Raw genomic sequence first — 6,852 nt, 5'->3', positions numbered from 1 at the left:
TTAAAAAAAATATGTTTCTAGGTGTTGTTTTCGATGTTTGACAATAGCGGGGTCCGCTATTCTTTAAGTTGGTCGGTCTTTGCTTGCAGATGTCTGGCGGGCTACGGCGGCAACAAGTAAGTTGGTTTACACAAAACACTGTCGTTTGCAAGGGTACTAATTAAATGCTCCGCTTAATCACAGTAACAAACATGCACATTTTAACCTCAACAATACCCATATTGAACAAATTTAGTTTTAACTACTAGACGACTGATAACTCATTAACTGGAGAACAAATTAACAATGCGATGGACAGAAGCACTGAAGTAATCAAAACTGTGATATCTTTAATTCATGAAATAGTTCAATTTTAAATAGTAACTCCTTGCAAACGATTAGATAGTACAAAGTGGAAGAAATCCATTATTATTTTATAAAAACTATAAATACACCTCTTACAAAGTGCGATGTGTACTTAGATACTTGTTGATATTGTAAATTATTGGAATATACGGTAGGTTTGTTGTATCGTTTATTTCGCATTTTCTATCGGCTATCTCTACGTCATTGTGAAAGGTGTCATTTATAATTTCCAATGACTCACTCTCTTTGTTGCATAGGTATTACTTGACAACTTATTTATGGATCTCCCAAAATTATTATCGAAATCGGTTTAGTCGTTTGAAGATTACAATATTTGCGATTTTTTTTTGTGCTGTCTTAATCAAAACAGTTTCACAACTAACAATTCCTTGTAGATATATACTAAATTACCATCATCATACATAAAAAATGCAAACACAATCATCTTCCATGAAATAAATTGATGTTGTCTGTATTAAATGTTAATTTTTCAAAAGCTGTATGTAAAATTTTCCTAAACTAGCATAATATGATCTGTCTTCCTTTCTTATTGCATTTAATTTTAGCCATCTTCAATTTCAAACGAAAAACTAACTGCCTAATCTCTTCTACATTAACCATGATATTAAAGTTGTCAAGTAATACCTGTTAGCCATGATTTGCATAGTATTTTTATTAAAAATATGCAAATGTCTTCTGCTTTTGATTAAAACAATTCAGGGTATCCTTTGCTTATATTTCCCGGATAATATTCGGTAGGTACCCGCACTTTTACTTAGATATAACGAAATGATTCCACCTAGATATAAGACTCAATGTAGTTGATGATAAGGACCTTCTCTATTGTAAGTTGTATATAACGATAGCCAATTGATTATTATATATGGAGATATATATCTGGAAAAAATATTAAAATTTGAAAAAAAAAGCGAAATAAATGTATATACAAAACATATTGTTTCATTTCTAGATTCTTAATTCCTTGCACTCTTTACATTTTCAGGTATTACAAAGCTCACAACATTGTTTCCATTCCATTTTAAGCATAGATTGAAACCAAAAAATCACAATATTATTCACACACACAATACAGTACAAAGACATTAAACGACTCAGTAGCCTTTCTGGGATTTTCACTACGCTGACAACCCACCTATCTTTCTAATCTAAAGCTTTGAAAAACTCACTTATACTAGTCATATAACTTACAATAAATTACATGAGAGAGAAGAATTGAAACACAAGTAAACTTTAAAATAAGTTTATTTTCATGTTAATAATACTTATAAAATAATAAATTAGACTATCTAATTAAAATCATGAGATTGGTCAATACTGTATAACAAGATCCACAATAAATACCTGAAACAAAAAACATGTTTAAATCGTTTAGACATACAACAGTGACACAAGTGAATGGGTAGGCTATTATTTATTTACATGACTCTAATTTCATCATCAGGTTATTAATTAGTCTACTACAGGAGCACGACCAGAGGCAAATCGAGGATTTGACTACCTCCCACACTGGCCAGATAGTTTGGGAAACCTTTTACGACAGCCACAAGCTAATTATTTACAGTCAAATAGAGGATATCACACTCCTCGCTGGGTTGGCCGAAACAAATCATCCCTCCTATAGATCGTTTCATCCACGAAGACGCGCCCCACCATTCTTCTGCTAATGTTTGACACGCTAAATGATCCATGAGTGCACACGCACACTACAATAATGCCGCTCGGATTGCTCGGATCAAACTCCCCGCACCCCGCGCGACCGAGACCAAAAATTGGTGGGGCGCGTCTTCGTGGATGAAACGATCTATAACACTACCATGATTGAGGTAATACTCCCGGTCCGGCGTCGGTTATTCAATCGATGGCTGAACCGGGTAAAAACTGGCTCGTCAACATACGCCGCTATTCATCCTATTATCACTTACCATGATAGTGGATCTTAGCTGCTATCTTGCGGAGTAACAGCTCGAGCAGTTTGCGTTGCCTTAGCTACTGCCACCCCAGTCCCCACAATGGTCTGGTGCCCAATAGGATGTTGGGCTACCAATTTGAAGGTGATAGATGATAGTACTAACCATGTAATTATGTTCCTATCGCGCTCGCACACTCACTGCGGGCGCGCGTCGCACAGTCGCGACAGCAATATAATTACGCGCGAGCGATAAGGATGGGTAGCTTGGGGTCATTGGACAAAATTCTACGTGCTCACGGACCGAGCTTTAGATGCACCTGGCAAAGTAACTACTCGAGCAGTTTGTGTATGGATGGCGGGTCTTAAGGTAAACGGCTACTAGTTCGTGATAGTACGTAAGTTCGTAAGTTTTTTTTCTAGCTCAAATAATAAGCAAATGGAATATTATTTATAAAAATTCTTCATTACTACAAAAACTCTATTATTTAAGCTATCTAAAAAACCAAGTACCAAGATTGTGGCGCCAAAAATGAGAGCAATACGAAGCTTCAAACTCTCAGAGAGCCAAAAACAGCCGTGCGGCTTGCAAAGGTTGCTCTCACCGTAAGGTTAGCGCTCCAACTTCTTAAGCTTATAAAAAGGCGAAGGAACGTCCATTTAAATAAAACTTGTAATAGTGGTTTCATGTGTTCCTTGACAATTGATTTGGCTTAGAAAAAAGTTATATGAAAACGTAGAATTCCTTTAAAATTGCGATTAATTGACTCACGAAATAGCGTACATATTATTTTTCGGGTGTCCCCTATTTCGTGACACTACCGATTCAAGGATATTATGCATAACATTTTGATGCTTGGTTTTTAAATAATTATTTATAATAATTTAAATGTAAGTTATGAAACAAATAATGCATTTATTTAAGTTTCTCGTGACCTAAATTAGGTATATGTTTCGTTCACTAGAATTTATATGACACGAGTTTGAAGTTCACATATATGACCAATTTTAAGATAAATTAGCATAAGTAGTACCAGCATAATTTTGGTTTTATTTCGATTTGTTTTATTTATCTTTGTTTATTTGTATTGTATATGGGATAGATAATAGTTAATTGACACATTTTGACAATAATCCATGAATTTTACTTGGGGAATTTGGAATAATCAGTATCACGAAACAAGGAACCGTATTATTGTTACTTTTTTCCAAGTTCGTGATATATAAATGTATGGTGTTAGGTACTTTTATGACACACACCATCAAAGAAATCGACATATTTTTTAGTTTTAAATACTTACCTACCTAAGAAATTAATTAATTACTTACTTTTTATTATGAGTCATTGGCGTATCTGGGGTTATTTTCTGGGGGGGGGGGGCTACCCTCACTTGAAACAGCTCCAGGGGTGGGATTATGGGGAGAAGGGGGGGGGGTTTACAAATCAAAATTTTATGGGTACGAAGGGGGGGGTGGTAAGTCCCCCCCACATTTCTAATGGTTAATATAAATATTTTCACATATCGCTAGAAATAACAAATCTAAAATTTATGGGTACGAGGGGGGGGGGGGGGGTGTAAGTCTCCCCCTACATTTCTAATGGTTATATAAATATTTTCACATATTGTTAGAATTAACAAATCAAAATATTATACTAGACTCACATTATTTCTTATGAATATTTCAGGTAAGTAATATCGTCAATTTCACATAATTATTTTATTCTAAATTTTTATTATCGTTTTTAAATTTATTAAAACCTTAATCATTATTAAAATATCCTAACTGTATGCATAAAACCTTATCCCGAAATAGGGGACATGAGTTCACGAACTTAGAAACAGAGCAAAATTTTGTCACGAAACAGGATCCAAACAAGAGGTCCGCAGAACAATTAATATAAAAAAAAAGTTCAAACTATATAACTATAAATTATGTATTAACTTACTGTCAAAAGACCAAAGTTTAGCATACAAAAGCTTTCATACTGATATCATGCTTGGTTATTTTTAAATAAAATGTTAAAGTCGTAAGAGCCTTAATATACCGAAGTAGGGGGCACTTACCTTAGTCAGTTAGTCTCCGTCACTTACCATGATAGTGACCCTCAGCTGCTGTCCTTCAGCGTGGCTTGAAGCGCGCGTTGGCGCAACGCTTGTGGTCTGCTAGATGCACCTGGCAAAGTAACTGCTCGAGCAGTCTGTATGGCTGGTCTTAGTCAACAGCTTGAAGCTGCCAGTGATAACTGCTCGAGCAGTTGGTATTAACTGCTCAACAAATCTCAAGCGCGCGCGCCGTGGAATGAAGAAAGTGGGCGGCGCTAACTGCGCGAAAGCTGTCGACAGCTCGAGCAGTCAGTGTATGGCTGGCGACTGCTTGACCGCACGATGAAAATTCACCGCGCTGTCGACCGCCCGAATCAGTTGCAACTGCTCGAGCGGTTCGTGTATGTGCGTCCATAGAACTCTGCAGTTCACTGTGCAGTCGCAGCTTGAAGCTGTCGACCCTGTTTCAAGCGGTCCGTGTATTGCCGGTCTTAGTCTCTATCACTTATCATGATAGTGACCCTCAGCTGCTGTCGTCCAGCGTGGCCTGCAGCGCTAGCGTGGTGAAATAGAACAAATGAAATGGCTGGTCTTAGTCGCCGTAAAACTCACTATGTCGCTGTAACACTTACCATGATAGTGACCCTCAGCTGCTGTTCTTCACTGTGGCTTGAAGCGCGCGCGGGCGCAACGCTTGTGGGCTGCTATAGTCTGGTCCGTTATAAGCTACCCATCCTATCGCTCGCGCGTAATTATGATGCTGTCGCGCTCGCACACTCACTGCGGGCGCCCGTCGCACAGTCGCGACAGCAATATAATTACGCGCGAGCGATAAGGATGGGTAGCTTGGGGTCATTGGACAAAATTCTACGTGCTCACGGACCGGGCTTTAGATGCATCTGGCATAGTAACTACTCGAGCAGTTTGTGTATGGCTGGTCTTAGTCTCTATCACTTACCATTGATAGTGACCCTCAGCTGCTATCTTGTAGTTTGCGCTGCCAAACCTAACACAGTAACAGCTCGAGCAATTTGCGCTGCCAGGTGTACTTGGCAGAGTTACTGCTTGAGCAGTTTCTGTATGGCTGGTCTTAGTCGTCGTAATTAATATTTACCGATTGTGACTTATCAGCTGCTTGTATGCTGCTCAAGCAGTTGCTTGAGCAGTCTGTGTTTGGCGGGTCTAAGTCAGTTAGTCTCCGTCACTTACCATGATAGTGACCCTCAGCTGCTGTCCTCTTGTGTGGCCTGCAGTGCGAGCACGTGGTGTTGTAGCGCGACACTAAGCTCGTGCACGGGCACGGGCGCGGCGGCGGGCACTTGAGTAGAACGCGCGCGACGCTATGCACCGGGCAGAGTAACTGCTCGAGCAGTTTACGCTGCTAGACCTAGCACAGTAACAGCTCGACACGAACCGAGTACATTGCTCTGGCGCTGACTAAGAAATAATTCTTGTCTGCGCTAGATACAACACGCGGCGGATGTCTACGCGAGACGATACGACACGTTAGTTAAGGAGAAAGGAGCTCGAGCAGTTGGCGCTACTAGGTGCAATTGACAGAGTTACTGCTTGAGCAGTTTCTGTATGGCTGGTCTTAGTCGCCGTAATTAATACTTATCAATGAGGGCTATCGTTTTAGCGCTCACCAGTTAGCGCCACTGTAGAGTAAGGTCCTGTCACTTGCTAGTAGCGAAGACAGTGGCACCAACTGGTGAGCGCGAAAGTGGTAGGAGGACTATCGCATTTGCACTCATCAAGATGGCGCCACTGTAGAGTAAGGTCCTGTCACTTGCTAGTAGCGAAGACAGTGGCACCAACTGGTGAGCGCTAAAGTGGTAGGAGGACTATCGCATTTGCACTCATCAAGATGGCGCCACTGTAGAGTAAGGTCCTGTCACTTGCTAGTAGCGAAGACAGTGGCACCAACTGGTGAGCGCGAAAGTGGTAGGAGGACTATCGCATTTGCACTCATCAAGATGGCGCCACTGTAGAGTAAGGTCCTGTCAATCGCCAGGGGTGCCAACTGTTAAGTATAAAAACGATAGCCCTCATTGTGACCTATCAGCTGCTTGTGTGCTGCTCAAGCAGTTGCTTGAGGCATTGCTCCAGCAGTCTGTGTTTGGCGGGTCTAAGTCAGTTAGTCTCCGTCGCTTACCATGATAGTAACCGTCAGCTGCTGTCGTCCAGCGTGGTGAAATAGAACTGAAATGAAATGGCTGGTCTTTTTCGCTGTAAAACTCACCGTCGCTGTAACACTTACCATGATAGTGACCCTCAGCTGCTATCCTCTTGTGTGGCCTGTAGCGCGAGCACGTGGTGTTGTAGCGCGACACTAAGCTCGTGAACTGGCACGGGCGCGGCGGCGGGCGCTTGGGAAGAACGCGTGCGCGCTCGGGCACGACGCTTATGCGCTGCTAAATGCACCTGACAAAAGAATATAATTTAGAGGGTCTCATGATCTCATCGCTAGAAAGCGATTTCTTCCACTCTAAGGACAATTGTTAAAAATATTTTAAAATATTTCAAATGCAATCC

The 6,852-nt window shown here is 40.7% G+C and overlaps 1 long non-coding RNA gene across 1 annotated transcript; it reads right to left on the bottom strand.

Annotated features, from left to right (window-relative positions):
• Positions 1-1,592: 1,592 nt before the first annotated feature.
• On the bottom strand, positions 1,593-5,632 carry LOC135084539 (uncharacterized). Its single transcript, XR_010259880.1, has 2 exons — positions 5,527-5,632; positions 1,593-1,707 (listed from the first exon to the last, which is right to left on the bottom strand). It is a non-coding gene; the product is annotated as an uncharacterized LOC135084539 (long non-coding RNA).
• Between the last annotated feature and the right edge of the window lie 1,220 nt (positions 5,633-6,852).

This window comes from Ostrinia nubilalis, chromosome 26 (assembly GCF_963855985.1).
Source record: "Ostrinia nubilalis chromosome 26, ilOstNubi1.1, whole genome shotgun sequence".
In the NCBI taxonomy this organism is placed as follows: Eukaryota; Metazoa; Arthropoda; class Insecta; order Lepidoptera; family Crambidae; genus Ostrinia; species Ostrinia nubilalis.
Note: the sequence above shows the minus strand (reverse complement) of the source record. Positions and strands in the feature narration are given on the sequence as shown.